Below are 24,236 nucleotides of genomic sequence, written 5' to 3'. Positions count from 1 at the left end.
TTGTGGTTGTCACCATTTAATGCTATGGCAGCAACAGGCGTGGGGCAAAATTTTGGCCATAGAACACTGGGAGCAGTGAGGCTGGATGTGGTGGAATATTTGGGCTCTGGAAGGAGGCACGTGCTGTTTCTGCTCTCCCAACTCCCCACCAAACAACGCTGGGATCTGCTCTGGCTGGCTGCCAGAGCTTTGACAGGCTGGAGTGATAGAGGATGCTTGATAAGCCTTTGGAAATGAGTCTACCTGAAGGTGAGGGTTAGTGGAGGTGTTAACACCGATGCCATATCTGACATCTGCAGCACAGAGAGTCCTAGCTCTTGGCACCTGTGTTTTCCCATCAAGTAACACTCATTTGTTATCATATATACACACTACAGATTTACATAGCTTGTAGGGGTGAATCATGCATAATTGTGGCTTCTTACATGACAGTTCATATATTAACAAGTAACTTATTTGTGCTCCGTGGTGAAGAAATAGAGCAGGAGCATGTGGATCTCTGGTGTCAGAACCACATTCATCATTATCTGGAGATAAAACAGGAGTTCAGTGGTTTCAAATGAAACGGGAAAATAATTGTTGGTTTGATTTGCCCGTACCATGGGAAACATTGCTTTGATTTATGTGTTTATCTCTAGGTACCTAATGAAAACATGATAGCAACCAGGAATCCACCACTCTTATACAGAGCATAATGAAAACATCAAGGGCCAGGCTCATAACCATTTCCCTGTGTCCTGTAGTGCCTATCTGGATGAGCAGGGCAGTTGGTGTGCACAAGGAGAAGGTATTCTCCAGGAGCTGGACACCTCTACATGGCACAGGCTTGAGGAAGTCCAGCTGGCAGCGCTGTCACCTCGAGCTGGACGTGTCACACTGTCCTTGAATAGCGAAGGACGCCTGGGTGCAAGGGTGTCTGGCACCTCGTGTGTCAGCATCAGCCCATTAAAGGTTATCCTACCCCAAAATATCCCAGAGCTGTGGAAAATTACTTTCACAGCGAGTCCTACACCCGTCCCACTCACGGGTCTCATTTCCCAGGTACTTGTAACGCTCCTGTCTCCTGGGGGGCTGCAGCCTGTAGGACTCCTGTCAAAGGGCTCCAAGCCCATGGAGCTTGTCTCTCCTGCGAGCCAAGCAGAGCAGAGCAGGCTGCCAGCCCTGCTCCCCGCCAGCTCTGACACCTCAGCTCGCGGGTCTGCATGCGAGCGCCGCGGGAGCGGTGGCACAGCCACGGCCACCTCCCCTCTGATGAAGTGTGTGGAGAAGATGCAGCCTGCAGGACATTTGGCCAGAGTACAGGGAGGGAAAAGAGGAAAATTAGTGGTGAAGAGGCTCAGTTCCCACAGAGGGAGGAAGAGGAGACACATCTGCATATTCTCTGGGTAGGGCAGCTCTGGCCACAGTGCATAGCATCCTGGGGAGTGGGACCCTTGGGGTGTTGAGTGTAGCTTTTTTATTGGGTCTCCCAGGGGTTGATGGATTTAATGGGTGAAGTAAGCCTGCTTTTATTTATTTTATTTTTTGGCAGCTGTTACAAGTGGAATTTTATGCATTTTTCTGGCTGTTACTGCTTGTCTGGGCTATTTAGATGTCGAGCTACACTTGTTTCTCTCATGGTGGACATTTTTTCAGAGTAACTGAGACACCTGCAATGGCATGATGTGGTGCACTTGCATTTATAAAATGATCTGGTCTAGAAATGAGCTCTGGGACGGTTATTAAGAACTGTGTGAGCAGTGTTGGAGCAGAAGCTCAGCAGTGGGTCACAGAGATCAGCCTTTATACTCAGTCCAGTGACCTGTTAGCCCACAGCACCTTGCCTGCTCAAGGTTGGAGGAGGCAGCTATGAGTATCTGTACCTGTCAGTGCTGCAGACCTCATTTTCCCTCTCTCTTTGATATTCCTTTCTATTCTGTTGTGGCTTTTCTTGCTTTTATCATTATCAAGGTGTTTAGCTATGTCTCTGCTGCAGGGTTGACACTTATATTACTCATTAGGTATAATTGGGATACATTGCTCAGTCTATGGCATGACCAGGTCTCCTTCAGGCCAGCAAACCTTTGGGTAGATAAACAACTTTCTGATTTTAGGCCTTAATTAAATCCTGGTGTTTGAGACCATAACTGACACTTTGTTTTTTTTTTTTGTTTTTTTTTTTTTTTTCCTCCTAATTTCTCTGAAATCTTTGCTACTGGATATAGCTTTTTGTACTATGAGAAACAAATTGACTTCCTCCTGCTGATAATCCATGAAGAACCTGTTCTGATAAGAGGCAAAACCTTCTCTTTTATTTCCTTATAATCATCCTGGGATGAAAATGTTCTGTGCAAAGTGAATGAGGACATTAGAAGTTAAACATTTGCTAATATAAATCAGTTCAACTCTGTATGTGTAAAGGTTTGTTCTAGGCACAGACCTGGTCTGGAGCAGTATTTCATTTTTGTTATAATCTCCCCCTATAATTCAATTCCTTTCACCTTGCAACACTTGCTGCTCTCTGCTGAACCCACTGCAGCTTGTCATTGTCCTTCTCACCATCAGTTTCCCAGGACACAGACTGGGCTGGACACTGAGGGACTGCCAGCCTCTCCCAGTGGGGCTTGGCCTCCTCAGCTGAGGCCAGATCACACCAGCAGCCTGGCTTTTCTCTGCTGTGTGCCTGCAAGGCCTCTCTGAAGGAAAGCATCCCTCCAGAATCATCTTTTCTGCTACCTCATCATCTTGCACATTCTTAGCCAGGGTGAAACATTCATAAATCTCTTCTTCCTATCAAGATTTCTCCCTGGCTTCCTTTATAAGATTGTGATATGGTTTATAAATACATGAATCCCTAGAAAATTTTTCCACTCTTCTTGGTAAATATCAGAATAGAGTGCATATTTATCTCCAGACTAGGCAGTAATGTCAGCTGTGGTCTATATCTGCAGCTTCAATAAAGGCTGAGAAGGCAGAGTCACAACTGTAGAGTTGTATGAAAACTTAATTGCCTTGTCTGACATTATGAGTGCAGTAACACCCAAAATAAAAGCTCTACTGAAAATTTATATTTTCTCAGTCAGAACACTTAGGAAATTGCTGTGACACTTTGACCTTGCAGTGGAATAATGGTCTGGAAGACTGTCTTCTCTCTGCTGTTATGCACCACTGAATGCTACTGATTTTCATAGTTAATCATAAATGCTTGCCCTAAGTTAATTGATGTCCTCATTATGTCATACTTAACTGCAGCTTAGGAGAGTTTTTTGCCATTAACTTCCACACCAGTTAGCCTTACAGCATCAAGCAGCAGTAAAAATGAAGAAAGGATCCCCAAGACAAATTGACCATCACTGTGACCACCACATCACCATTTCAATTTGTAAAGGTCACAAGAAAATGTTCCCTTCAGCCTGCATATTTCTCCCTCTGCACATTTCATGAATACCACAAGCTAGAGTGATCTTCACAGGCACCTGGGGGCTGTCATTAGCAGCAAACCAGTGACTGCCTACCAGTGCCAGTCCAAACTCTAACCTTTGGGGCTGAGTGTCTGCAAATGCCAAAGAGCTGAGGTTTCCACATAAAGCTCAGGAGTTTGGAAGCTGTCTGACAGACAGTGATGCTCTTGTGATAAAGCTTCAGCTCCTCACTTTACAGCTCATTGCACGGCCCTGTGTCTTGGAATTCAAGGGTGAGACCAAAATTGACAGCTTGGGCTGTGAAGATTAAAGGACAGGTGGCATTTCTGTACCTGGGATGACATATTTTGGGGTGGAAGGTGGAAAAAGTGAAGTGGTAGAATGGACCAGACATCTGGTTCTAGTTTTTTAACCTGTCCTATTTCTTCCAACACCCTTTTTATGGCAGTAATTGAACCGTTGCTGTGAATTTCAGTCAGGTGCACTCATATCTCAGGATGTGAGAGGAGGACCCTCTGTTCCCAGTGCTCTCTGTCCTGCCTGCCTGGGACAGCCACCAAGGAACTTCCTGCTCCAGAGCCACGTTGGCCTGCCCTCTTACTCACTGCTTACTTTTCTCTTTCCTGCTATATTCACCTCCTAATCCTAGTTAAAAGCTATTCAAAGGTTTGATCTTTGTAAGCATTCTACCTGAGGCATGATTCCATCTCAAACCTTAATCCCAATAATCTTGGAAACCAACCTGTCTGGCTGACCTTCTGAAAACATCCCCTGTGTAACAAGATGACACAGACACTGCAGATCAACATCCTCACGAACACCCAATGCTCACAGGGGGCTCAGCAGAGATCCTGGCCCAAGGCTTCCCAGCAGAAATTCCACGTGGTTACCCTGGAGATAGCCAAAATTGCATTTTGAGCTGTTGCATCAGGGTGTCGTCTATCACTAACGTTATCTTTCAAAATTCCCAGCCTTACACATCATGGTGTGTCATGTCTGCTGAAAAGCAACACTTGACTTGACTGATGTGCTGTAACTGGGGTGAACTTATTACTCATGATGAGCCTATTAGTCATTTTGCATCTGCCTCAGTGTGGGGAGGTTCCTGTGTGAGTACAAGCTGGAACTCCTGTGTGTAAAGTGCAGCTGAGATAGCCCTGCCTGTGCAACAGGCATCTTCAGTTTTGAACTAGCTGCTGGCTGATAGAGAACATTTCAATGAATGCCCTATTTGTTAAAGTATCCCAAATAAACTCACCAGAACAAAAACCACAAAGTCAAGCTACAAATCTTTCATCAGAGGCTGTTACGAAATGTATATGAATCTGTGACACTGGCTTTGTCATCCCTGTGGTTTGAAACACCCCATACAACATGAAATGTCAGCCACAAGGGTATGGCTTGTGATTTCAGGGTGTCTTTGCCCAAAAGTAAATCAGCGTGGGTTCAGTGGATTCAGCATTTTGCCACAAGGACTGTGGGAAACAGCTGAAGGAAAAATCCAGCCCCGTCTGGAGGACTAGTTTAATTTCTGAAAACACATTTCTGTGAATCTGGGACTACCATCAATGACTCTTTTTTTGTGTAGTTTTGTTTGTTTGTTTGTTTGTTTGTTTGTTTTTTAACTTCATCCTAGACCCTTCCCAACTTGGCTATTAGCAGGTTTTCAGAGGAATATGTATAAAAGTTCCACAGATATATACTGAGCCCAAACTAAGATGTTCTAATAGTTAATAACCAGCATTGGTTAAAAGAAGATTTTATTTTTCCATAGTCTGGATTTGTCTGGATTTGATACTAACTTGTAATTTTTGACTGTGTGGAAGTTGAAATCCTATCACATACCAGTGGATCACGCTTTTCAGTAGGGAAGGGAAGCAAGGAAGTGCTGTCTGGATGTTATTTATTTTATTTTATTTTGGTAATAACTCCTACAGTCTTGTCTCTAAACAGCACAGATTTATATAACTGTGTGGCACAAAGAGCTTTTCAGCATAGGCCTCACAAGAGGTACCTGATTTGATAGAATGGCATCTGGTTGGAAAGCAGCACCCACATTGTGCATTACCCATCCTTTTCAGCTGCCCCCAGCTGAATGTGCCACTTTCCCATGGCCAGCACTGGCAGGAGCTCAGCTCTGTCTCTCTGGGGCAGGGCAGGCCATTAACACTTCCATCAGAAAACTTGTGTGGTCCAGTTCTGCTGCTGGCAGTTTTGAGCTGGCTTTGTCATCTATAAACCTTTGAAAAGAGGCATCTGTGCAAGAGAAAATTTCACTCTAGTGTTGATTGTTTTCAAAATTTTTGCAGAAGAAATCAGTGCTTGCACACCTCAGAAATCATAAAATTAAACCAATGTCAAATCATCTACCAGCAGCTCTGTGTTCTTATCCCTTTTATGATTTATTCTCTCCAGTCATATATCCACATCTTAGTCATCTAGGGACTGATGTAAAGCCCATCCACATGATTAGAAAGTTTCCTATTATCTTGTCTGGCTTTAGATGATGTAAAATTTTGATCTTGCTGCTGTTCAGGCTGTTGGAAAAACCCTTGTTGATTTGAGGGAGGCAGGATTAAGGCTGTCTATTGTGCTGGGGAGGGCAGCACTCCTGTGATGCAACGTGACCTTTTCTTTTTAGAACTTGATCTTTAGCTCTGCCTGCTTGGCAGTTCCTAGGCAGTGAGACAAGTTCATCCTCTCCCTATTTTATGAGGTCATCTGGGAGGATTGTTGCTCTCCTAAGCACTACCCCTGTAACAGCTCCATCACTCTGAGCTGAAAATTCTCGTGCCAGATATAAATGTGGGGAAATTTTCCCCTGCAGCTTGTGATAAGTGGCTGAACCTGGCACAGCTGATGGAGGGAGAATCTGCCAGAAAAGCTTTAGAGTGTCTAAAGACCTTGGATCCTTCTGGTCTTGGAACCTGGGGAGATGGGATGTGCTTTTCTCCACAACTGGCTTGCTTATCCTGATCAGTGCCTGGGGCCAGCTGCTCCTCCTGCACAGGAGGGTTTTCATTCCCTGCACCCAGGACTTCTCCTTAACTCTACACCCAACGAGCCACTCTAAATCCTTGCTTTATTTAATGAAGAAACATCTAGTTCTAATTAGGACAGGTGATGGATGTCCTGTTTCCCTAAACCTGTCCTTACAGATTTTCCCAGCTGGCAGAGCAGTTACACTGGTGGAGATTGGTGCAGTTTAACAGCTTTATTTGAGGGGTGTTGATGACGCACTAGGTGAACTATTAACAGGTATTTTTGCATTTTGTTTTGATTCTTATAGTAAAGTTTCCCACCTGGACTCCTGAGGCAGGATGTGTTAAGTCTGGCAGGTTACTCAGGCACTGTGCAGAATTTCAGATAACAGCTCCTCCATCTGACTTCACAGAACAGAAAATATGTACTTTCCTGTGTCAGTTTTAAATCTGAAAACTTGGGCTCATTTCTGAGCCCTGCCAGTGACACCACTAACCTTCAGACAAAGATGTTTTTTGGGTGGCAGTCACAGTGCCATCTTTTATGCTCTGTAGAAATCCAGTTCTTGGTTTGGGTCCCATTCTGTCACCATAATTGCAATAACTTATGCTCTTAACTATTTGCATTTTGCCTGTAGGGTTATAAGATGGCTGGCATCTAGACCAATCTGGTGCATGTTTTCCAGTGTTTCTTGTAGTAACATAAGAAATTGAGGTGAATTTAGTTTTCCCTGAATGAAATAAAGGACAAGCCTTTTTAGAGCATATTGGTAATTTGAGCAGTTCTTTATCTTTATATAATACCACATCTCAAGACTCTAATGGACTTTTTGGAATGAAGTTTTTTGTACAAGACCAAGCACTAAAACAGGTTGGAGATTGATGGCTAAAAATGCAGCCTGTTTCATAAAAAGATAGGATTATTATTTGATTTGTATTCCAGCCAGATTTTCAGTTCATGAAGAATTGAAACTGGCATTGGAGACTATTGTGAATATGTAACAAATACTGAATTTATCTGTTGTCCCTATTAGTGAAACAAATAGGGATGTTCAGATGCTGCACATCAATGTGACACTCACAGAGGATCCTGAAATTGCCATGTGACATTCTGAAGGTGAAAAATTATCAGAAATAATAGGGTGGATTCTCCAGTTTGAAAAAAAAAAAAAAACCAAAAAAAATGTAGTACAAAAAAGCCTCTTCCTTTCTCATTTCTAAAAACAAAGCCAAAATTCACCTATTCAGGAAGTTTCCTGTTTGACAGGTTTATTGCATAAATGACAAACTGACAAATTTTGTCCCTCTTTGCTTGTTCCAGCCTCACATTTACTTGCTAATTCATGCAGTTTTTCCAAGTGCTTCATACTGGAGGATGTTGGCTCTTCTCTGAGCAGCAGTTTCTCAACCAGCCTATTTCCTCCAGACTCAGTGATCTGGCACAAGAGTGAAACACTGCTTGCTGCAGCCCAGGCCAGAGGCTCTGGAGGAGTAAAATCACATCCTCCCCAGCTGGTGTGATTGCTGCCTTCTCTGTGGCATTCCTGCATCCCTCCCTTCCTCTGTCACCTCCTTTTATTTTGTGTGAATGCCCAAGCTTTATTCCTGACACAAAGTACAAGGGGGTTGAGGAATTAAGTGCTTAATTTAGGAGCTAGTAGCAAATTATTTTCAGGGGTAACACTGCTCTGCAATGCTTCCCATTGCAGAAGTTCCTCCCTTCAGCTCTCCAGGGGGATGCAGGGGCATTCCATTCCCTGCAGTGCCCTGAAGGTCCTGCATCCTCTCAGCCAGGTTGGCCCTACCTGTACAGCCCATCAGCACATTCCTGGCTGGACTTGAGGAGAAGCACTTGAAAATGGCTGGAGATAGTCAGTGCCCTTCAGGAATGTGCCAAACAGGCACACTCCCCTGTGCTCTGCAGCTGCCTGTCTGCATGTCCTGCTTTCCAGCCAGGCCAGGGGCAGCTGGAGTTCCCTTGACCTGATTTAGATCCCACTTGACTGCCCAAATTTACAGACATGAACCAAGAAAAACACTGACCACAAAGGCAGGGACTGACAGGCTAAATCAGGCCATCACAGAGCTGTGGACTGATGTCTAATGGCTCATTCCTGCTGGCAATCAGAAACATTGGTATCTCTTTTTTTAGGGATACTTTATCTTTGCCTTATCTCTTTTTCCTCCCCTCTCTTCTAAAAAACCCCACAGGTCTGAGATGCACTCGATACCTGCCTTCCTGAGAAGGGTGGATTAGCAATGATATACTGTGCTCTTCAACTCCTTTCTTCACACATTTACTTCTCAGACTTGTAGAATTGTCTTCTAGCACTCATAGTGACCCTCCTCCAGCTTGAGTTGTTGGTTTTTCTCACAAGCCCCCCTGGGCTCTGTCCATCCTGGCCAAGGAACCCTTCCCACTGTGCTGGAGGCTCCTCTGCTCCAGCACTGGGGCTGCTCCTGCCCCTTTGCACATGGCAAAGAGGGACAGCAACCTTGTGCAAATAGAGTTACCATGCCTTCAGTGAGAGGGTGCTGACTGGATGGACTTACACCAAACCAGTGTTTTGTTCATGGAACTTTAGGATTTTTGTTTATTTTCTGGATTTGTCCAAGAATCCTTTCTGTAAGGGTCACTCATAACCCAACCATTTTCTGTTGGATTTCACTGTTTCCTTAAAGCTCATTGTCCATCTCCCAAGCTGTTAAAGGAGCTGTTCTCTCTTTTATTATTACACTCCATTCAATTTCAGGTTTTTTGACACTCTGGCACTTCAGTTTGGGGACAAATCGTCCATGCAGAATTCCTGTTCTGCAGTTAATGAGTAATACTTGCTTAAGAATGAAACCCTGACTACAGTACTCTTGACAAAAACCTGGATTAAAGGAAGAGTTTTTGAGTGGCTTTTAAGCAAAAATCTTTAGCATGGAGATTTTCAACACAGTTTGTTCACAATCTCTGCATCCTCCAGACCAGTTTTCCATCATTTGGATGCCTCACTTGGCTTTTGCAAGACCCTGATGTGGTTTATTCACTCCCCGGGTCTTGTATTTTCTTCTTGTTTAGAGGAAAGAAGGGATGGCACAGAAACAATTTGGTAGGAGTCTGCTATATTAAAAACCAGTCCTGCATTTCCACCTTTCACTTAATATTTCTATGTCCAGCTGTGGTCAACAGAGACTGCAGATTCAAGTGTGTTAATGGTAATATTTATTTAGCTATCAATAAAACCCTTTGTTTTCATAACCTTGGCTTGATAATTAAGATCCCATAGCTAATGAAGTTCAAAATATTTTGTGGTATCAGACAAAGCTAGGAACATAACAGCCTGATCAATACATTTCAGGGATAATTCTACTCCAAACCTGTGTTTTAAACATGGACCTCGAAAAAATTTTATTTGCCAAGACAAACCGTTTCTGTGCACAGTTATGTTTTTACAGTATTTTAACTCCAGTGAATCAGTACAGTAAATATTGATGCACTGTTTTGCCTTCAGTGTTTTTGGACTTCTGTCAAATTAATTAAATAGTAAATAGCAGAGTGGATATCCCAGCACACTGTCCTATTAAATGCTAAGCAAGATTAGAATGCCTGATAAAAAGGTCTTTATGTTTCTGTAAATAAATGAAAGCCATAGTGTTATACCAGCCTTTGTTGGCATTTCCCAGGTGGTTTTCTGAAGTGAACATTTACTTTGTGTTCTTTAACAGATGAGAAAGCTTCACTGCTGTGAATGCATCCAACATATTTTATATTCATCTTTCCATTTTTTTTCATTGTGATTCCTCCATTTGACAGGGTTTAGGTTTTTTTTATTATTATTATTCTCCTGCAGAAGTGAAAGAGACACCCTTGGGTTGCTAACCTCCATCTGTGGTGATGTCTGCAGGGTTTGCAGCTGCCATTTATCTGCCTGCACATGGATCCATCACCTCACATTTCTCTGGGATACTCTTCAACCACACCCGGAGCTGTCCCCTTACCCTCATTGTTGTCCTTATCCTGCTAAAATCTTTTGTGTCTAGAGGTGGAGAGCACCAGGCAGAGATGATTTCTGCAATCCCACTGATGTCCCCATCCTGCGGGGCCAGGTTAGGAGGTGTGTGCCTCCCCCAGGGCTGGGAGGGAGCACACAGAGCCCAGCAGGCAGGAGGGTGCTGCAGCCACAGCCCTCCCTCCCTTCTGGGCAGCAAAACATGTTGTCTGCAGCATTTTGCCTACTCAGCACTGGCCAGCAAACCCTGCAGGCTGTTACAGCAGAAAGTTCATGCTTTCCAACCCATTTATTGACTGCATTCCTGGCCCTGCAAGCGTCTGCTTTAGCAGAGCACCAAGGAAGAGATTGAAATCCATTCTATGGTACAGGCTGGTATTCAAAATGGAACACCTGGGCACCTCCATTTCACCTCTCATTTATCTGTGCACATCTTCTGTGCCTATCTTTTGTATTGATTTGCTTCTGAGATTATAGAACTCCAGCTTTGGCTTTGCCTCTCTGACTCCACAAACTCGGAAGATTTAAGTGCTTTAGTGCCAGGTTTCTGCAAACTTGCTTTTTTTCCCCTGTGTATAATTTGGAGAGTCAGTATGTTTCAGCTTTTAGTACAACTTGCAAGCAAAACTGAATCCATATTGATATTGAAGGATGAATTGGCTTTTACTGACAGATACTTAAGCTCACATTCATCACATCTCAGCGTTCCCGAGTAAATTTTTTTCATAAAAACAGATTGAAAGCTTGACCCAGATAGACTTCACAAGAAAGTTTGTTGTCACCGGGAACTGAAAACAAATCTCATGGAACATGAAGCAGAGTTTTAAATAGACGGCAGTCTGTATCAGTCGAGGTTTGGAAAACTGGGTTTCAGTATCCAGGATTATCCAATTTGCATGGAGGTTGGAATACCTGGAAAGCAATGCTGTTTGCAGAAAGGTTATGATAACTTCCATACAGAAGTATAACAGGGCATATGCTCTAGTGCATCCAGGTCTTACACAGTTCTCCTCAGAAGACAGAGTTTGAGGTAAGCGTTAGGTAAGGTCTCTTACAATTCCTGTAGGTCTTAACCCCTCAGAATCCCTCCTGGTTTAAAAGAGAAATCTGTGATCCAAATCTGAGTGAAGCTTTCCCTCACACACAAGAGCTCCCTCCCCATTGTTCAGAGTGAGCAAGGCAAATACCTCTGCAGAGCCTGTTTGAACATGCATGTTCTTACAGAAGGGAACACAAAGCAGTCTGACATGGTTTGTTATTTTCTTTTGCAACATTGGCTATGTCTGTGCTCCCTTTCCCATTTTGTTTTCACTGCCTTTCTTTTTCCATGTGAACTCACTCAGGAGAGAGCAGGAGAAGCCCTTCAAAAGAAGGAGGCACAGTGTGTGATGGAGTGACCTTGGGGATTTTGCCTCTGTCATTGCCCTCACCACCTCTTGATAAACAGCAAGTGAAATGGATTTACAAGATTGTAGAAATAATTTCATTTTCTCTCGTTTTATCAGCACAGATGGAAAGCAGGGCTGTATCTAATCTCAGTCTAGAATCAGCTGGAGTTGGACTGATAGTGTATGAAGACAGCAAAGGCAGCCGACCTATAAATTTACCGAGCTATAGCTTGTGCTGTGTGAGCTAAAAAGACAGAGATTTTCAGTAATTTATGCTTAAGGAAGATGGAGATACAAAGACATTTATTTTGACATGCCATTTCTTCAAAATACTCCCTAGTCCTGCACCATATATTTCCTGACATTTCTGGTTTAATGCTTGCTTTAGAATATTTATTGTAAATATGATCTAACAGGGCCTAAATCCCTGGGTTCTTCCTCAGACAAGGTACATGGGTGAGAGCTTGCCAACATCTCACTGCCAACCCCATTCAATAGCATTCACCCAGATGGTCCTGAAGTTTGTAATACAGGCATATTTTAGCTTTATCTTTTTGTTTTCTTCGTCTCTCTTCTCCTTCTCCTTCTCCTTCTCCTTCTCCTTCTCCTTCTCCTTCTCCTTCTCCTTCTCCTTCTCCTTCTCCTTCATCTTCTTCATCTTCTTCCTTCCTTCTCCCGTCTTCCTTCTTCCTTCTTTCTTCCTCTTTCTCTTCCTCCTTCTTCCTCCTTCATCCTCCTTTATTGTTCCTTTCTTCTCCCTATTTTTTCTTTTTCTTATTTTATCTGTCCCCTGAGTTCTTCCTGCAGCATCTGAAAAATTCCAGAGGTTCAGTGATGCCAATGTAGTGCTCTGCAGGCAGCCAACTGCACTTCTAAGCCGCCGCCCAGGAATGTCTCTGACCACATTTGGCAGGGCTGCTGCAAAAAGGAACTATTAAGACTTGTTGAGGACCAGGACTGAATTGCCCTCTTACCTTAGACTGTGGTTACTGTGATTTGGGGTTAAGTGCAGGGGGAAGTCAAGCATGGCCTTTAGGAGTAAATTGTTGAGTTAGACATTTTGTCGTTGAGCAGGGTGAAGGAGCTGCTGCAGAGCATTCCAGTGAAAATATTAAGGGGACACTTAATGTAGTGTGTAGCTCCTACATGTGTTCATTCATGCACAAAAACTCGATTAGCACAGTACATCCACCATGTAGCCAATGTTTCCCATCAGCAAGGGCTTGTCTGACACATTTCTGTAAGGATGAAGAATTGAGAATCATGTACAGTAAAGAGAAATGTGTAAAAGTAGCAAGAAACATCATTACTTCTGGGGACAAAAAAGCCTCTCTGTATTAACTAGCAAACTGTTGAAGCATGAAGAAATCAGTGCTACATTTGCACCAGTCTACTTTGCATTCATTACTAAAGGGCTGGGTTGAAAATTAATATATAATCACCCCATGAGTTTTATAATGGGATTGTTAATGTGGAAACTGGAAAAGAATTCCAGCTTGCACCTTATAGACACATGAATTTAAATTCAGAGTTAACATGCATTGGAAATACACACTGTTGCTTTGCCCTCTTGCTGCCTGAAAACACCAATTTAAAAAAAAATCACAAACCACTTGTACATATGATGATCTTTTCATGGCTTGGATGCTATTAATCCCAAATTCTAGTAAAATGTAAGAATAAAAAATGAGCAGCTGTTTACCTAGTGAGGAAATTTGCTGCATAGGGAGGGGGGTATCTTCAGTTTTCTCTGGCTGCTGGAGAGTCATGGATAATTTAAATCCAGCAAGTGTTACACTAGCAAGAATGACATTTCATCTGGTAGCAAGACAAAGGTGAAGAGGGAGATTTGGGGTCCTTTGTGGCTCTCTAGCAGTCTTGGGTGACTTCAAAACAAAACAGCTGAGATGGAGAGCAGAGGCCCTCAGGAGTCTGGCATCCTCAGGCTCTTTTAAGCCATTAGACTGCAGGAGTTGTAGTGCTCTTGCAATTCAAATAAACGCCAGTACATTAACGTGCAAACAAAGCTTTTTGATGCTGAGGTTAAACTAACTTCCTTTCAGAAGCTTTAAAGTTTCACCTTGTCTTAAAAGAAAAACACACCACATACAGACTTGAGAGTTTTGGATAAAAGCTGCAATGTTTTCCTTCTTTTTTTTTTTTTTTTTTTTTTTTGAAACTCAGTTTTATTTGGAAGAAGAGATACTCATAAAGAAAGAAAGGCTAACAGGTGTCAGAAACATTCAAGTTAGAAAAATATGTATTGAAAAAGTGCATATGGGCCCTGTCATGAATAAGTTTGTCCTTCCTATAACATCCAACATGCCCATTGCTTGATGTGAAAATTAATTTTTGTATATGAATCTGTACAATACACTTTTCCCCTCCAAAGGTCTCCAATTATTATAATATCTTTTTAAGGGTGTAAAGTGTTACTGTTCCTGTAAGAAGCGTTCCCCTTACAGGACTCTGAGTCAGATTTCTCTTGCCTGCTCCAGTTCCTTTCTGGCTTTTGACCAGCAGGTAGGAGCCAAATATCCAGCAGATCTCTCCATCTGATACCCATGGGATGTTACAGAGGAAGGAAACATTGAAAATGGGATATGGTGCAGCCAGGGCCAGGGGTACCACATGAAACGAATGTCAGTTGTTTTTCTGGAGTCTTGGAGAAGTGTCAGGGCTGATTTTGCCTGAATTCACCATGATGTAGAAGAGCTTTATTTTATTGCAACAGAGCTGGAGGCCTTTGAGGCTCCCAAACATTGATGGCCTGGGGCTGTTGGCTGGGCAGGGGCACATTCTGGCTTTCAAGGGACAAGCCCATCATTCTTACAAGCCACTGCTGTGTTGGTTTCCAAGTTGTTCCATCCCCGAGGAGCTGCTGTGCTGCTGCAGAGTCAGAAAAAGAGAGATCTAGCACAAAACCAGCCCAGGAGCCACGGAATCAGAGCTGGCATGTGGGGCATTCTTCCTCTTTTTCTTCCTACCTGCTGCCAGCAATGGATTGAGAGGGGAAACAAACTTGGCTCTGAGCTTTGTTGCATAGGTAAAGAAAAAAGGATTGGCAAAGGATGGTAAAAGAAAAAAAGAATGGTAAAATCTAGAGCTTCATTGTATAGGTAAAGAAAAGAGGATTGGTAAAAGACATTAGTCTAGTGCTACAATTTTCTTCTACTCTGTGCCTTTATTTCTTCTTTCTCCAGGATTTTGCACCAAACTGCCCCCATCAGACAGATATTAAATGCAAATCTGGAGCAATCTTGATCCCCAGGGAAGTCAGTGGGAATTTTGCTTCCTTCCCAGCAGCTTCTCACCCCTAATGTGAAATTTGGAGAATATTCTTTTTCCTGCTTCACCTTTCAATAGCCACAATTCTTTTCACTATCTGTCAGCAAAATCACACAGCACTCATTTCTGATCTAAGTTTCAGACAGGTCCCCTTAAGACCCTAGGATTTCATCAGCAATTACAGCTTTAGAGACCTGTTGTCTTAAGTGATTATTACTGCAGAGTTTATTCTAAAACTTTATCTGGCCTTACCCAGCCCATATACATCTGGACTGCATTCCAGGAATGCCATTCCTTCTCCATTGTTTCTCTTGTGTTTTTATGTAACTATTCCAATCCAGAGATGCACTCACTTTTACATTGTAGACATGGTTGTAACTGGCACAGCAAATAGTTCCCTACACTTATCTTAAAAAAAAAAATATATGTAAAAGATAATCTAATCTTAAATTTAAAGTTTAACACAAATACAGGGAGAGATGACAACTTGTGAAACTATTTCTCTCTAAGACATGCTAACATGGGTGATAGGACAGAGTACACATTATTTCTCAAATGGGGAAAAATGAATATTTAAGACCTACTTAGAAAGTTCTGCACTGCTGTTGACAGCACTATTGTGTCTGAAGAGGATCAAATAGAGCTCATTGAATAATTCATTAAATGCATTTTGCAAAACTGTTCAAAATGTTTGTTTAAATTATTTATCCCCGTTCAATGTGCTAAAACGAAGAGGGATGAGTCCTCCCTAAAACCCTGCAAATGTTTTACTGTATTTTCAAAACAGAACAAGCATCCTAAAACAATTATAATAGCTTGATGCTATTTAACTTGCCTCATTCTGAAAGCAAAGTTGATCTATCAGCGCCATTTATCAGGCCTGGAATGGACACTTGGCCCTGCACAGGGATGTAAATGGGTTGTGGAAAGTCTGGGCTAGCACATCCAGCCCTCTCAGGCTCTGAGTGGGAGAATGAGCTCCAGGCAGGGGTTACATTACTCCAGCAGTGCTTTCCATGGGCACGGGTTGATGGGGACAGTGGCACAGGGTTGGCTTTTTCCTCCAGCTTTGCCCATGATCATGGCATGGCCCCTCACACAGATTTTTGTGCTCAAAATCACTGAGTTACTGAGTGCCCAAGAGCTTCCCAGAGCCCTGAGATCCAGAAGATGTAAAAAAACCTCACTGTGCACTCATCAGGTGCACAAAAATATCTGAGCTTCAGATTTCAGAGGTGCTGCCACCCAGTCCAGGCTGCATTTCTCTGATTTTCTCATGATGCCTGTGGATATTCTCAGTTCAGTCAGAGAGAAAGAAGAGAAATCTTTCTGCCAGGCTAAGGCTGGGAAAAATCTTTCTCTTTTTCTCTCTGACTGAACTGGGAATATCCACAGATGCCTGGTGCATGTTCAGGGAACACCCTGAGTGGAAAACTGGCATGTTAATGTCTCAATGTACCCTCAGCAGCAGGATGAGGAAGAAGAGCATCAAAACATGACTGCAAGTCCACAGTTAAGAAATGCAAAATATACCTAAAACAATTCCCCCTTCTCTCCTTGTGTATTGATATGACCTGAAATAAAATATTTTGAAAACACAGATAAATGCATTTGGCTTGTCAACATGATGCTCTGTTTATGCCATCTGACAGGTCCATCTCACCCTGGTAGAAGTTTTCATTTGTTATCTCTGAGAAAAAAATAACTCTCAAAAAAATGAGGCAAAACTGGTTGCAAAGTGGATATTAACAGGGACACACTGCTCACTGAAACTTTTTTAAAATACCACTGGATGTTCTTGCAAGTGAAAGAGAGGGCTATAAATATTCGCTGCAGAAAGAAACCAAAATAAAAATTAAATGCCTGAAATGCAGCAAGCTCTTCACTTACATAAGGAGCACCAGTTTTGCAGTGGGTAATTCTGAAGGGTGATTTTCCCCCCTTTCTTATTCCCCCTTTTTTTTTGTTTCAGAGTGTCCCTGCATTTGTACAACATTTTTTTTTTTCCTTCTGTCTTGTGCTACACTTTCCTATGTGGCTACCAGAATGTACATGTCATTAAACCAAAAAAGCTCTGTAAACTGCATGAGTTTGCATGACCAAGAGCTTTTCAGAGTCCCATAGGAGTGGTGAGAACATTACAAACATTGAGTGGCAGAGCTGCCATCTCTAAACAGCCTAGATGATCTTTTTTCCTTGAGTTGTTACTTTATTATTTATCTTCATGGCAAATTGGGCAGCAGGAGCTCTGCTCAGAATGGGTTCCAAGCTTAACCTTTCCAATGGGAAAGGGGCCATCAGAAATATTCATGTTTTATTCAATTTTTATGTGACTAAAGGGAAATGCAGAAAAAGGTTGCATCCTTGGTAGCAAGCTACTCTTGGTCAGATATAGCAGCTTGTAAACCCCTCAATTTGCTGCTTGCCTGATCAGTTTTACTGCTGCTTCTGCTCATAAATGTCTGCCAGGTCAAGCACTTTTGAATAATTGTCTAATAATTGTCAGATGCTCAACAGTGGCTCAAGCACCGGGGTTGCATATATCAACAAGCAGGAGGAGGTGCTCCCCAAATAAAGATTGCAATTTAAAGTCTGCAGCTCAGACTTTCTGCAGCTCCTTCCCCAGGGCTGAAGCCAGCACAGAGCAGTGGCTTTCCTGTCCTGCAGCCTCAGCTGAGTAGGGCTCAGGGTCCCTCAAGAAAGGGAAATAAGTACCCTGCAGATGATTTTAACCTCTGCCAGCATCTGCTGTGTTTGGGGCTCAGGCAGGGCCATCTGAAGTGCCTTGTACCCAGGTGTCCCCTCTGTAAATGCATGGACAAGTTTTGCTCTGTGAAATTAAGCAGGGAAGAATATTGCTCTTCTGTGCTAAAATTCCCAGGCTGTAGCCACACCACAGAGTAGCTCCATATTCCCACTGTCCTCCCACACGCTTCAACAGTATAGTGGAATAATTTAGAAGTACTACATGGCTATGAAAATGCTATGTAACACCTTTAGGAGAGCAGGAGCACAACTTTTGCTCAAAATCCCTTAAAGATCAATTAATTTCTGACTTGTCCCTTAAAGCTGGATGAACTGGATCAATACAGGATATTTTCCCATGCTCATGTGGTTCTTTTTTTACTTACATAGAGGCACAGAAAGGCTGGGAGGGACCTCAGGGGCTCATCTACTTCATCCCTCTGCCTCAGGGGAGGATTACTTGAACCCTGTATTCTGCTAAGCAGTTTAAAAACCTCTAATAAATGGAACTTCACAGCTTCCCTAGACAATCCTTTCCAGTGCCAGTTACCCTTGCCATTGGAAAGTTTCCCTAATGCCTGAGCAGGATGTCCCTTGCTGCCACTCATAAACATTCCTTCTTGTCCCATCTGTGATGGAAAAGAGCAAGAATTTGTGACTTCCACCCCTCTGGCTCTCACATACTTGAAGAGTCTCTGTCTCCTCCAGACTAAACAGGCCTCAAACTCCAGTGGTCCTTGTTTTCAAGACCTTTGGTCATCCCTGCTGTCCTCTGGACTCTGGCCAATGGCCCACATCTTTGTTGAATTGTGGTACTAAAATAGGAGAAGTTTTCTAGCTGAGACCTTCCCAGCATGATGTGGATGGAACTGATTTTGTGTGGTTGCATGTGCTAGAGACAGAACTCCTGGGAATCACATCTCGAGTACATTTGTTGTAAAATAGGGACATTTCTGGCTCTTACTTAACTTGTGATGCCCTATAAACCTCAGGCTCTTGCAGGCAGGACGGATGTGTTGACGGTCAGGCACATCCTGCATTTTTACAATCAATTATTTCTATTAATTGCAGAAAATCCTATTTGTTTTTATTGAGTTTCATCCTTTCTTGGCCATTTCCCCAATCTCTAAGAACTTTATGAATTTCCAGCACATTGCAGACTTTCCAGCTTGATACCATCTCCAAATTTATTAAGCATATTATCTAGCCAATTGTACCAGTTATTATGTAATATGTTTAAAGATCAGTAGCAGGCTTTTAGAATTTCCTAACCCTTGCACTTCTCTTCTTAGAGTAAGCTGTAGATAGGTCTTCCTGAGAACAGTTTTTCACACTTTGTGTTCCCATCTTGCATAAGTTTATTTCAATCTGTTTCTCAAACTTGCTGATAAGAATACCACAAGGCACTTGTCAAAATTTCACTGAAGTCAATGTATATAGTCTGGAAGATTTAAATCTCTGATTTCTAATGTTTCTGTAGGACACATAACCATTTTTGGTCCCAGAATTGGTCTTCTGAGATCAGACCTAAAGCCTTGTCCCCAAAATCACGACTCTGCCAAGATGCCTAAAAATGCACTTAAGTATAATTCTGCTGCAATATTGACATTTTAAATCCATACATGGAATACAACTATCATTAATCTGTCCTTCCTGAAATAAATCCTTTTCCTCATTAAGGTTGTCACTGAAATACTGAAATAAGCCCTTTCTTCCCTCCTTTCTCTGCACAGTAAAATGTGAGGGGTCAACTCATGGTTGCCCAAGAGCCCTGAAAACTCTTCCTGGCTTCAGGTCCAACACATCACAGGGACAAGAGGGACACGGGAAAGTGAATTTAGGGGGAGGCTGGGCTGAACCCTAGCAACTGGAAAATAAAAAGGTGAACACCATCCCACAGCCAGCCTGCAAGCTGCAGAGATTAATTGCACTCAGTGAGATTTATGTGATTGCTTGGTCCCCTGAGTAATAATGGGTTTCCTGAAGACTAAAGAGAGTAACACAGAAAAGTCAGAAAGAAATATGGGGACGTATTAAAAAGCAACTATGAAAGGGAGAAAAATATATATGAAACCACAAGGCATGTAATTAACTTAGCATGGGACTAGATTTGTTTGCTTAATTATTCCATGCAGCTTCATAAAGCTCTGAAGCAAGCTCATAAGTGGCTTTAAAAAAACCCAGAATTGATTTTAACAGAATATCATTAAATATGTGAATGAAAATCCTGGTTTTCCTAAGGTCAATGGCTCCTCTTGGTTCATTCATGCTGGGATCTCTCCTTACACTGAGTGTGGAGCTCTTGGCACTTTGGGAAGCATTCACATAGTTTAATTTAGGATTTCTGGCTCAGGTATCCTAAATTGCTCTCTGGAGGCTGCACTGACACTATAGGGAGCTTGGTCCTGAGTTATACCTAAAGTTAGAATATGTCAATGATTTCTTCTGTGCATACAAACCTTTAAAGGGAAATATTCTGCCACTGACCAGTGCCTGTGTGAGATTGTGTCCCACAGAGATGTGGCACAGTAAACAGGAAATCAGGGAGGCAGCTCATGTTTCCATAGTATGGGAAATGTCAAATGCCACTTAAAAGGTGCTATACATAACTTTGTTACTTCTGGGGAAAATGAAATTCATGGTAAAGAAGCATAGCTTGACAAGCCTAAGAATCTAAACAGAGATTGAGTATGGTGCAAACTTGTTTTTTCCATGAGGGAGTCTTGGATTTTCTCTGCAGTCTTTATCTCCTCATAGTGGCAGAAGGCCTTACAGTGGGTGATAATGTGAGCTCTTGGAAATGCTGCTTCTTGGGGAGCTCCCCAGTGAAACCAGCCTGATGGTGTGGCAGTGTGGCACTGAAGAGTAGGTCACATCCTTGGAAACTGGGAAAAATCCTAAGGATGGGAGCAGAAATGAACATTACCTTCAGAGTTACCTTGCAGGGGAGAGAAGAACCTTAAGCAAAAAGAAATGAGGCTGAGGGAGGGGTGAGCTGATGGGAAAGCCCTGTGCAGCTGGAGGGGCTGCAAGCCCCCTTGAGGACTCTGACCAAGGAGTGATCAAGAAACCTGCAGGTGCTCTGAAGAGTTTGGATGTTTTGTTAGATCTGCATATTTCTTTTCGTGTCTGGCTTGCAGCAGAATTGTGCTGCAAAGTCCAGGTGTTACGTGCTCCAGCTGTTGCCTGCATCTGGAGAGGTGAGCTGGGAACCAGGGAGGCTGCAGGACCTGTGGAGGGGGGATAACCACAGGGAGGGGGGATTGCAAAAGAGGGGGCTGCCACTGGGCTTGGTGTGGCACCCCTGCTGTAAGACAGCTTCTGCAAAGGGGAGCAGAGCCTGTAGAGCCACAGAGAGCAGATGGGGATGTCTGCAGAGCCACTCTCCTGCTGTTCTCAATGTGAAACTCTCATTAGAAGGTGGGACTGGCCCTGAAGTAATGCACAGGTTTAAAGCAGTGAGCAGTGGAGCCCATCCTTGCTCATCTCTGTGCAAACACAGGGTGCTAAACCCTTCACAGAATCTGTATTATTCATTATAAAAAAAAAAAAATTAAAAGTGGTTTTCCCTCTTTCTCAGAGGAGACTGAATACACTTGCATTCAGGAGATGTGAAGGCCCAAGGGATGCCCAAGTGAGCATGGGCACAGCAAGGGATCCGTGGTGCTGTGGGCTGTGCTGCTGCTGTCAGGGGCTGTTCATCCAGAAGAATGACTTGGCAGGCGGTCACTGCTTTGTCAACCCTTGGCTGTGCAAGGCTGAAGTTACTCAAATCTGGCCTTGCCCCATTTTTCACACCAACACCAACCTCGCTCTGCCCTCCCCTGCCCACCTGCCCCTTCCTGGGTGAACGTGTTCAGGATCTCTTGCTGGAAATCCTGGTCTGGGTCACTGGTAGCTGACCAGAGCACCACCCTAATGATGCCCAGGAATATGTGATGGCAAGGAAGAAAGCTTAGCTTTTCTCTAAATGAAAATTCAGGGTCTCAAAGTTGAAGTCATGGTGAATTTTGCTCCCTGATTAGGAGTGCAGGATCAAGTCCTCTAAGAGACAGTGAATTTGTGTGATGCAGTTCAAGGATAAGGGGAGAAAAAAAAGAATGACAGGCCTAATTCATGATCTTCCAAAATTATTATTATTTTTCAGCTAGAGAAGGAGGAGACAGGATGTGGTAGAAAAACATTTACAGGAGTTTGGCATGTAAAAACCTGAATGATGGATTAACAGCTTATGCCAGATTTTACCTGCCTTTAAGCAGGTAACATTTCTTCAAGCTCAACAAGCTCCTGCTTGCCTAGAGCTACACTTTTCTTCTCCAGATGAGTGAAGCCAAAGAACCTTGTGCAGTTTTCATTAGTCCCAACTTTCTCTCAAATGTTTTCTTCTGCAAGTTTAATTTCACACAGGGAAGCAGTGGCCCTTGGGAAGGATAGATCTAAATGGGGGTCCTTTTTTTCCTGTGGGTTTGGGTCTGGGTTTTTTTCTGAGCTCTCTGGGATGTGCAGCCTGCAGTCTCATGTACACAATCACAAGGCTAAGGGCAGGAGCTGGAATGCAGAGGATAAAGCAGAATGTAAATCCATTCAGTGCAGCAATTTAAGGTGTGGGAGGTCTCCTCTTATGCATAGAAAGGTCCTGTCAGTAAATGAAGCAAGAATCTTTAGCCTGAAAAACAGAGCTGTCTTTTGAGTCTCTGGTTTCCTCTCTGCATTGTGTAAAACACACATCAAGCAGCTCTTTTCCCCTTCCCTGCTTTTGCAAAATGTCTACAAAAGAGATCAGGATGGCACATGGCTGCTGTAAGTGCTGCTAACTGCACATCCTTCCCTCTGCACTGGAAGTAAATGGTTCCTTCTCTGCCTTTTTTTGGCATGTCCCGTGGTATCTCACAGGAATGGGAGTTTATCCTCCATGTCTTGCCTGATTTTCCCCTCCATGATTTTAGTTTTCCCACGGTAAGATTAAGCTATTCTATAGACCATCAGTCCCATAATAGTCAGTGAACTTTAAGTGAACTCTAACATCTAGACTCAAGTCATTGCATTAAAACCTCATAAATTGATTGGATAGCTGAGTATTTTAATATTAATCTCCCCACGAAATGCCTTTATGCACTGCACAGACTTTCATACAAATGTCTCTCCTTGGAGCACTGGGTGTCTGAAAAGGCCAACTCACTCTGAAAGTGGCACAAAGTGATTTAGTAACATCCCCTGCAAAAAAGGTGGAATTTGTCATCCACAACTGAAAAATCAAAATGTGAGAAACTCCAACCTTTGCAAGCCTGGAAAGCTGGACCTGCATGAGCAAGGAGAGGGGCTGGGCTCTGACGGGGTGAGGGAGTGTAAACACCAGGGCTTACACCCTGGTTTTCAGGACATTTCTCTTCCTTCCCATTCTGCAAACCCTTTCTTTGGCATCCTTTTCTTTTTATTCTATCAGCAGATTGTTGGTGTCCTCTGATTCCTGATAATGATATTTATAACCTCTCCAGTTTAGTGTACAACCCAAATTCAAGAGGCTCTTCTTGCTTTTCACTGCCTAGGCCCTCTCCTCTGGGGGTAGCCCTGTGCTGCTGAGGCTCTGCACTAACACAGGGTCCCTTTATGACGTGGCTTATGAGAGAATTGAAGAGTTTTTCTCACCATGAGTAGTTTTTCTGCAGTAAATAGGAGAGTTTCTCACCCCATCACCATCACTTGTGCCTTCTCTTCCCTCTCTCCAGTTCAGATAGAGCAAGAAAATGGGGAGTCAAGCACTGGCTCTCCTGTGCCAAACCCCAGATCCTCCTCCAAGGGGGACAGGGACATGCCAGACCCTACCTGTTAATGAACAGGTTTAAAATTAAGGCCTTCCATTCAGCTTTTAAAAACCTCAGCATGGTCTCCAGTACTTCTTATCCAGCTGCTTAAAGAACCATCTCCTCAAATGTGAAAGGTTACATTTCAGCCAGCCAAGGAGTGATGTTACCTTACAAATATTTTGGAAATTCCCAAAACTTAGATAAAGGTCCAGAAAGCAATTTGGGCCTGATACAAGCTAATGGGATTTTTTTGTATTGCTTTCAACAGGATTTGGATCTGGTTGTCTGCAACAACTACTACAAACCAGCTCGTGAATGAAAGCTGGATGAATTTCCTGCCAGCCCTGTTCTGGTGAAGCAGCAAAGAAGGAGGGAGAACACTGCTTTTAAAGAGATAACTCTATTAAAACCCATTTGGCTTCAGATCAAAGATGGCTCAAGCCTATCATTTAAAGTATGTGCTGGACTTAGCAATTGCTCTGAAACATTGGCAAGACATGAACTCACACAAAACAACAAAAAGGTCTTTGCCAATAAAAAGCAATTTTAAAAGATACAGTGCAAGGAGGTAAAAAAGGTTAGGCGGTACAATTCTGAAAAACATGAGAGTTCTTCCTGGAATTAAGGAATA

The 24,236-nt window shown here is 43.0% G+C and overlaps 1 long non-coding RNA gene across 1 annotated transcript in view; it reads left to right on the top strand.

The window, feature by feature from the left end:
• The window catches only part of LOC110475467 (uncharacterized), a 30,984-nt gene extending 7,074 nt beyond the window's left edge, over positions 1–23,910 (top strand). The window contains exon 3 of the long non-coding RNA XR_002466281.3: positions 23,874–23,910. This is a non-coding gene — a long non-coding RNA (uncharacterized LOC110475467). The remainder of the gene's footprint in view (positions 1–23,873) is intronic.
• The last annotated feature ends 326 nt before the right edge of the window (positions 23,911–24,236 follow it).

This window comes from Lonchura striata, chromosome 16 (genome assembly GCF_046129695.1).
Source record: "Lonchura striata isolate bLonStr1 chromosome 16, bLonStr1.mat, whole genome shotgun sequence".
Lineage (NCBI taxonomy): Eukaryota > Metazoa > Chordata > Aves > Passeriformes > Estrildidae > Lonchura > Lonchura striata.
Note: the sequence above shows the minus strand (reverse complement) of the source record. Positions and strands in the feature narration are given on the sequence as shown.